The sequence below is a fragment of the Peromyscus maniculatus genome, chromosome 23, assembly GCF_049852395.1.
Source record: "Peromyscus maniculatus bairdii isolate BWxNUB_F1_BW_parent chromosome 23, HU_Pman_BW_mat_3.1, whole genome shotgun sequence".
Classification (NCBI taxonomy): domain Eukaryota; kingdom Metazoa; phylum Chordata; class Mammalia; order Rodentia; family Cricetidae; genus Peromyscus; species Peromyscus maniculatus.
The window spans coordinates 58,634,691-58,643,774 of NC_134874.1; the positions used below are offsets into that span (position 1 = coordinate 58,634,691).

The 9,084-nt window shown below is 45.2% G+C and overlaps 1 long non-coding RNA gene across 1 annotated transcript; it reads left to right on the plus strand.

Moving 5' to 3' along the window:
• The first annotated feature begins 3,728 nt into the window (after positions 1-3,728).
• Positions 3,729-8,762, plus strand: LOC143270508 (uncharacterized). The gene is made up of 2 exons (XR_013047689.1): positions 3,729-4,029; positions 4,119-8,762. It is a non-coding gene; the product is annotated as an uncharacterized LOC143270508 (long non-coding RNA).
• The last annotated feature ends 322 nt before the right edge of the window (positions 8,763-9,084 follow it).

The window sequence follows — 9,084 nt, forward strand, 5'->3', positions numbered from 1 at the left end:
ACAAATTCTAGATAGGAGCTTCCAGTTCTACTCATCTGACACCCAGATTCTGTCTGCTTGTCTGCTGACTTCCATGGCTCCTCTTGCTCATGGGTCCCACAGTGCTTTTGTTATTTGTCAAAACCAGTTTGGGTTGGTTTTAGGCAACTGAACTTTGTTCATACTCCCTGGTTAGTGGAGAGCCCAGGGCTGAAGGTTTCTGAAATCTGAACCAACTGGGACTCTATGCAGCCCACTCTAGACAGTGTGTGATGGTAGAGGTGATCAGGCCCTCCCAGGAACATTGTGGACCATTCCAGGAAGACCACTGTACTACTTCATGTCCTGAGTGTTCTGTTGTTCATGTTCTGACGCCTATGACCTGCACATTTTGCTTATGAAAGAAAACAGTGATCCTTGCCTTTTTGGACAAGCTTGTCACACATAACACAGTCATCCTCAGTTGTATCTGTTTCTGAAAAATGTCTAAATTTCATTCACTCTTGAGGGTGAGAATGTTCTTTTTATCCTGTATGCTCTTCATTTACTTATTTCATCTATTTATTTACTTATCTCTCTGCTGTTATTTATTCATTTATATATTCATTGTGTGTCTTTTATATCAGTATCTTGATCACACTCATGATCCTATCTCTTCACACCTGTCCTCCACTCCTACATCTTCCCAAACAAAATTTAAGAGATTAAAAGGGAAAGTAAGATAAATTTTAAAAAGGGGAGAGACTTCAAGGTTTCCTTGTGGAAGCTGCAGTGACCAAGTGTGACAGTGAGTCACACTATAAACCCCTCTGTCCACATGTCTTCACTTGCTAGTGCTCATTACAGAGTCACTGGTCTGGTTCCAGGCCTTGGGTTTCTACTACACTAATTTTGTATTTGATACTGTCATCTGTCCTTTGCAATTGGCACATTAACTTGTTTCACTGTGTGGGTATGCAAATTTAAAACTCTGACTTCAATATCACCAGTGCCACAGTACAAAACCGCTTCTAAATAAAGTGACATAGTTGAGCTGGAGGAGAGCAGATGATGAGAACCAGAGATTGCAGAGGCAGCAGGAAAGAATTGGCTAAGGGATGAATTTGGAGAGGATGGAGGAGAGAGAGGGAAGGAGCCACGGGGAGAGGGTTGCAGAGTATGTCTAGCTTAAGTGCTGCGTATTTCAAGTTCCCCTAGAGTCCCATTCACATGTCCGTCCTCTTTAAAGTGATGAGCTCTCTACATCAGGAGTCACAGGGTGGCGACTTACAGGTGTGGCCTGAGACAGCAGAAGTTGGAGCTCTGCAGGAAGTCCAGATGGCAGTGTGCCCACTTCCCCAGCATGAAGGGTCTGTGTCCAGCACAGGAGGAGGTAAGCCAATTACCATAGATTTCCCTCCAGAAAATCCTCATTATCAAGGGAATATGTTTCAGGGCTGGTGTTTCACAGCATCCTTGTCTGAGGGGGACTTTAGCCAGTATCATGTACAAGCTACCCTTGAACATGCAGACTCTGTGGACTAGTCTACAGTGGGATAACTAGCAGTACTCATTAACCTGTCCACCCTTTAGGTTTCTGATCCTAGTGAAATGTTTCCCCACATGAGGGGAAGGGAGCTCCTTCCTCTCCTTCCTCTTCCTCCTTCCCTGCTGTTGTATTTGCAGCCTTCATTAATCTCTGTGTCCTGACCATCAGAAAAGACACAGGCCCACTAAATGCTGGTCTAGTTTATGTGTTTGTGAAGGGGCCTCACTCTAGGGAGTTTCATCAGAACCATATTTGTCTCCTAACAGGAAAGTGACAGCAAGCTGGAGGAAAATGGGTAGCACTTTGGATGGAATGCTGGGACATTGCTCCACTATGGAAGTGAGTAGGCCTTACCTAGATTAGGGCACAGTGGTCAGAGGTGAGGTCAGCACTCTTAAAAATCCTTTGTACCCAGGTCTCACTGGGTACAGTGGTCAGGCCTAGACAGCCTTGTAACCATACAGCTAGGGCTTTCTGCTAGGCCTTTTGCTTGCTTGACCTGCTGGGATAATTGTCTAGAGTGTTGTCAGGTGCACCTGACAGGCAGACAGGCTCTCCATGCAGTGAAGGATGGCCACTCTGAACAGGATGATTGTCAAGGCTCATCTCTGGGCAGCACATTGTTAAAAGCATCACTGAGACCACTATCTAACAGCCTGTAGTAGATGATTAGTTTTTTGTTTCTTATCTAAACTTGACTCTGGCTTAGGGGATAGGAAGAATGAGGCTGATCAGGTAGGTCTGCCTCAATCCCAAGAGTAGGTGGTCACTTAGCTTGTATTACAGAGGACAAGAGATCGATAGATGGATGGATTGATAGATAGATAGATAGATAGATAGATAGATAGATAGATAGATGATGGATAGATAGATAGATAGATAGATAGATAGATAGATAGATAGATAGATAGATAGATAGAAACAGCTGTGTCGTGGCTACAGAGGGATATTGATATATCTTGGTGTAAGTGGCACATCTCTCCCCTCTGACCCTAACACCATTGAGAAGGAACACTTTGAATCAAAGATGGTGAACATCTTCTCACACCTGTATGCTGTGACATCCATTCTGTCACTGGCCAGTGACTTAGTCTGTGTTGGGTTCCAGAGACTGGGGAATGGGGATTGACACAACCTAGCAAGGGGAACCAGCCAAGAGACAATGACTGCTTGCTCCTCTGCCCATGTCTGGTCGGTATGTCAGTGAGTCACCATTAAGGAATGTCTCACCCTGATGCACTTAACTGAACTCATGGCCTGTGGAAGGGAGCCTTGGGTAATGTGGCCAGCCATGGAATCACTCGGGAGACAGCACATGCAGACCAGGACTCCAAACCCTAGTAATGATGGTCTCTAAGAATGTGACCCTTAGGAACCAGAGTTGATGCCTAAGAGGCCAGGTGAGTTTAATGTGAACTTTTTATATTGCTGGCCACTGCAGGGAGCATGTGGTGGCCTTTAGATTGTTACATGTCAAATGTCAGATTATGATGAGGCTCACACATTCAACACACTCCTTTCCCACTGCCTACATCCTGGAGGCAGCAGGAACAGGTGCAGACAATACATGCTTTTTGTACAAAGATCTTTTCACACACTACCCCAAAGTTGCTCAGTAATACTCACGTCCCAGTGGGATAAAGTGAGTCCAAAAGATACTGGATAGCTTGCTCTTTTGGACAGTGGCTGATGGGTTGGGACTGTTTAAATTCCTCCAAAGTCATTGATATAGATAGGATGACTAGTGTGGTAACAGCCTGGGTCTCTTTTAGTCTCAGAGGCCAACTCCAGAACTCTCACTGACATCCTTTCTTTCCTCAGATGTGCAGATTCTGCTGGATATGTTCAGACAAACCTCATCTTCACCATATGTGCATCCTGTCTCATCTAGGCAAGTGTTCAGTGAGCTGGGTGCAGGAAGCACAGCGTCTAGACACAGACATGTTGGTGAAACTGCATTTCCTTCTTGATCCTAGAGCCTGTTTATGGGACAGTAGCAGAGCAGCTAGGACAAACCAATCCCTGCAATCAGGGCTTCTCAAGGAGACCCCACTCAATTCTCCCACAGGAAGTCACATGGGAAGAAAAAAGTCATTTTTCCTGCCTCATTAGGTCCTGAACTCCACCAGAAATAAACCAGCTATTATCTGAAAGGCCACAGGTCTAGGGTGGTGAATGAATCTTTCTGATAACCTCATCAATGGTCTAACATAAGCTTTTTCTTCTAGGTGCCTGGCTATATCTTGAATCGTGGACCCCGAGAATTCCTGACTTGCATGTGTGCACACTGAGCATTGGTGACATGGAGGAAAAAGAGCACCTCTCCACTCCCCTTCCTGGCAGACTAGCATGCCATTATCTGAGCTCCAGAGGAACTCAGAGGCTCCACACAGCAACAGGAAGACATGCTGTGGAGGACGATGACATGGTTTCTCTGCCTCCATCCAACTACAGACAACCACCCCAAATTACCAACAAGACCTGGGGAATCTACAGGAGCATCCCCTTGTGGAAGCCTCCCAGTGGGTACTTACTGTTGAATCCTGCCCAACATAGACCCCTTTGTATTTTGACAGTTCAGAAAGTCACCTATGCCTCTCTGTCTTCACAGATAACAAAGAAAACCTGCGTGAGCAGGTAAAGAAATATTTCAGAAGAGCCTTGGGAATTAAATGTGCTTCTCTTTCTGAACTCTAGAGTGGAACTCCTGAGAAGGGCAGTACCCATGGACCACCTGTCACAGGCCTCCACTAACATGATGAGGTAGAACTTGAGGTCATACATTTGGCCAATTTCTCACTGGTATTAGGCAGAGACAACTTACGAAGAAATACTCAAGTATTTAATTAGAATTCTAACATAATTTCTATAAATTGTCATTCAGAATTCTTTGACCACTGGAGGAGAGAAATCCAAAGCTAATGAGTTCTCCGGCTCCACCAGTTGTTATCCTAAAGGTGACAGATATTTCCACTTCATCTATAGAATCAGCAAAATCCAGTCTGATGTTCAAACACAAGATGTAACAAACAATGGGATCTAAACCTAGAAGACATGACAGAGGACAGGAGAGATCCCTCCAGACTCTGATCTTCTCCCCGGACTTTGTACAAAGCCTCAGAGATCCACAAAAGGCTACAGGGAAGTAATGGAGACTGAATAGGTGGAACAGAACAAATGCTCAGAAACAGACCCAGCAAGAACCTGCCAGCTGATTTTCTCATAGTCATCCATGGAAATCAAGGCAGAGAGAATGGCTTGTCCACAAATGATTGCAGAAGAAGATTTAAAAACAAGCAATAAGGAACCCACTGAAAAACTGAACACTGTCACCATTTCTATTGACCTCAAATACAAACACTATAATGCTCACATAAAGTTATAGTAGAGGACTACATACATTCCTGCCTTCTAGAAAGGAAGATCAGAAATAACATGGAAAAGATGAACTGTGGACTCAGGAGCCCTGATACCACCAGACATGAAAATACAGAAGCTGGAGCATGGCAAGAGCAGGACACTCCCCCAGGACATCTAGAGAGAACCTGGCCCCTGACACACCCCAGCAGACAACAAATCCCTGACAGTGAACGTTGTGTGGCTAAGAGGAGGTGGAGGTGTAGTGTGTGCTGTGTGGTGTGAGGAGGGCTGAAACCTATCCCATTGTGTGGGATGGAGATGAGTTGTCCAGCTGATCTGATAACAGCACTGTATGGATGGTCCAGTCAGCTGGGGAAAGCAGCAGGGCTGACACCTAGATACTCACATGTGCTACCTATGCCCCTCCCCTTGTTAACAACTTACATACAGTGTCAGTGTAAGGACATGAAGGACTCCCCTCACCCATACTCACCACATAGTTCTCTAGGCATTAGGCCTAGATATTCAACTCCCTTCTGCTGTCCCACATGCAATTCTAGATTCTAGAACATGCTAGACATGCCTCCAACCATAATGTACTAAGACATGGGGAAAGGTATCAGACACTGTTGCACACTTTACCTTCTGACAAGGACACACAGTTACTGCTTGGTTCAAACACTCCTGGAAACTTCTTGCACTGACATACAACACTAGGTATAATGCAGCGTGTGACACTACAGCCATGCCACCTCACTTGTACTACCAGCTGTCAGACCAGATAAACAACCCCTACATTACACACACACACACACACACACACACACACACACACACACACACACACACACACACTTTAATACACTTCTAAGTATTGGGCCATGCATGACTTCCCACCAAACCACACATTGACTGCTAGGTATCAGGCATTGCTAAACAAACCCTCACACATACCTCTCATGTATTCCTAGGTCTGGATCCAGAATGCAACCCACATGATCCTTTATTAACAGCCACTTAACAGGTCATACAGGACACTCTCTTGCCACTGTACACAAATACTCTGCTAGTATTAGACCCCACTTGACACCCTAACATCACTGAAATTCCACATACATTGCTAGAGTTCATGCCCTCTTGAGTATCACACCACATCACCACAACCTACAGTGTTAGTATCAGGGCCCACTAGATACCACATTCCATCAACCCACATATCCCTGTTAGATTTCAGACCTGCTTGTCATTCCAAACTCCATGGCAACTCCTACAAGGCCTGCTGAAGGCCCTGGAATGCACACATCACCCTGCAGCCCTCACATGCTCTGTCAGGTGTCAGGCTCTGCTGGCTCCCTCAATGCCTCACTCACACACTGAAGTGTCAAAAACACTTGTACAATACATCGCACACTGCCAACGTACTTCAACATGAATGATCAGAACTTGACGGACACCTGATCACCCATCAGCTGACACACACACACACACAATAGGGATTGTGCAGAGCTTGACACCCCATTCTTCCACTCCTCCCCTCTGACATACAGTTATCATCAAACACACTGGACACACCACCACCCCTGTGACCACACATCCACTCTAGGTACCAGGTCCAGTTTGACCTCATACCCCACATTAATCGACAGCCATCAGACCATGTGGGGAACATTCCCCCTGTCAGGTCTTGCACAATACCTAGCAATTAGCATTTCTGGACCCCCTCCTTCTGCTGAAGACACACCCACACTGCTAGGCATCAGCTTCTACTGGACTCCTTCCTATGCTATACCACGTGCTGGGTCTCAGACTCTACTGCTAGTTACTGGGCCATCCTGGACATTTACCCTGTCCAAACCACAATGCATATAAAGTGCTGTGTGTCAGGTTCACTTGAGCACCAGGCTCCATCACATGGGACATGCTAGGTATCTGACAATGTTGACACACCCCCTTACCTTCAATATATACTACTGGTCCAGTGAACATTGCAATTTTAAGGCTCTTCTAGACACCTCCATCACTGACATATCAAGTTTCTTGCTATCAGACACTACCACTCTGTGCAGATTTCAGTCATGTATATTGAAGTATATTGTATGCTTATACAATAATTGGCATCAAGTCTTACCCAAAATAGCACCATTCTGCTGACAACATACACTGCCGGACAGGGGCATGGGTCTAAGCATAGCTGAAAATTAGCAGTGCTTTTGTGGCAGCAGGATGGGTGAAGGAAGAGAAACTTATTAGATGAGGCCTGTTATGCACAATATCCGGGTTAGGACTGGGGAGTCCTGAGGATGTGATACACAGTAGGGCATCCAGGCCTCAGTCAGGTGTGCAGCAAAGCCTGAAACCAAACTGTGTTTCAGGCTATAGTGGCAGGGGTAGGAATGTCCAGCCGGGCCTGGTACCTAGTGGTACATGGATGGGTTTGGCACCTGGACTCGGGGGGCAGTAGCTAGCAAGGCCTGTTGTGTGGGCAGCCCCTGATAGTGGGATGAGTCTCTGTGGGAGAAGCAGGGGGATTCTCTGCAGTGTGTCTTATGAACACAATGGTGTATGTTGGGTGGCACCAGTTGGGAGCTCTCTAGATCCATTAGGACATGACACCTAGCAGGCTATGTAGGAAACCAGGGGGTTTGCAGCCATGCCTGTTCAATAGTAATATATGTGGAGCAGTGGTGAAGATGATGATGTTATAAGGAAAATGTGTGTGTATGTGTGTGTGTGTGTGTGTGTGTGTGTGTGTGTGTGTGTGTAGGGTCGTGCGTTGCCTTGGTGAAGTAATGCCTAGTAGGTCTTAACACACCTACCCTGCAGCCAAAGGCCTTCATACATATATATATAGCTCACTATCAGTTTCTGCTGGATAAACCCTCCCTTACAGCCTAGCCAAACTGACACAAATCTCAGAATCTGCCAAGAATATCATACTCTATTGAACAGACCCACCTATGAATAGGGTATCATGTCCTCCTCAGTATCACCTCCCCTAAAGGAAACCTTCAACTATACATTCATGGTGATGTGTCACATCATGCTAGGTACCCTAATCTCTACAGCCAATGTTACAGGTACACAAAGAGATGGAGTTAGGTCATTCCAACTGCCACCTTACTTATAATCAAAGACTCTATCTCTGTCTCTGTGTCTGTCTCTCTGTCTATCTGTCTCTCTCTGTCTCTCTGTCACACACACACACACACACACACACACACACACACACACACACAACTTTGTATCTGTTGCTTCTAGACATTTCCTCCCAACAGGAAAGTCCCACATACACACAAAGGGCTAGGTTTCTACTCCTGCTAGGTACATTCTCCCTAGGAAGATCTCAGAAGAACCTCTAAGACGACATGGTATCTAGCTGTGTAAAAGGAATATACATACAGTCAAAGCTAGACACAAAAAGCCAGGTGTCAGGTACTTTTGGTATCCCCTCCCCTCTCTGTTCCTCCATGTTTTATACTCACTTCAGAAGTTTGGGAGCCAGAAATAGCTAATGGAGATGACCTCTGGCATTTGTCTTTCTGGATCTGGGTTCTCTCCCTCAATATCATCTTTTCCACATCCATCCATTTACACAGAAAGATGGCTTAAAAACAAAGGATTATTGTGCTGAGTGTCTGAAAGTAGTCCTGTGATTTTGCAGTTGCATGCAGTTTACAGGACCCATTTATTAGTGCCTAAAATGGGAGATCCAAGCCCACTGTGGGTGTCTCTACCCCTGTATGTTGGTCCTGAATTGTGTATGAAAGTAAAGTGAAGTAGCCGTGAAGAGCAAGTCAGGAAAGAACTGTCCTCTGAATCTGCTAGAGTTCCTAGAAAACTTCCCTAATGATGGGCATTGAACAGGACATGGGAGCCAAATAAACTCTTTCAACCATATTGTGTTATGTCAGGATCTGTCTATCAACAATACAAAGTATACTAGGACAGGATCACAGGCCTGGCCTCAATTAATCCTCCAAACTTCGCCTACTGACTGCTGGCTTTAAGAATGTAATGTAAACCTATTTGAACAAAGAGAAGTTTTAAGATTGACTAGATCTCAGGGAGAAAACAAATCAAGGACCAGTACAATATAAATCCATGGGGTGTGATTATTATAATGAAGTTAATCATCGAACACATCTTAAGCAGACAGATTGGAGAAATACTGATGAATGAGGGTAGACAAAACAATTATTGTCTGATGGTATATACAG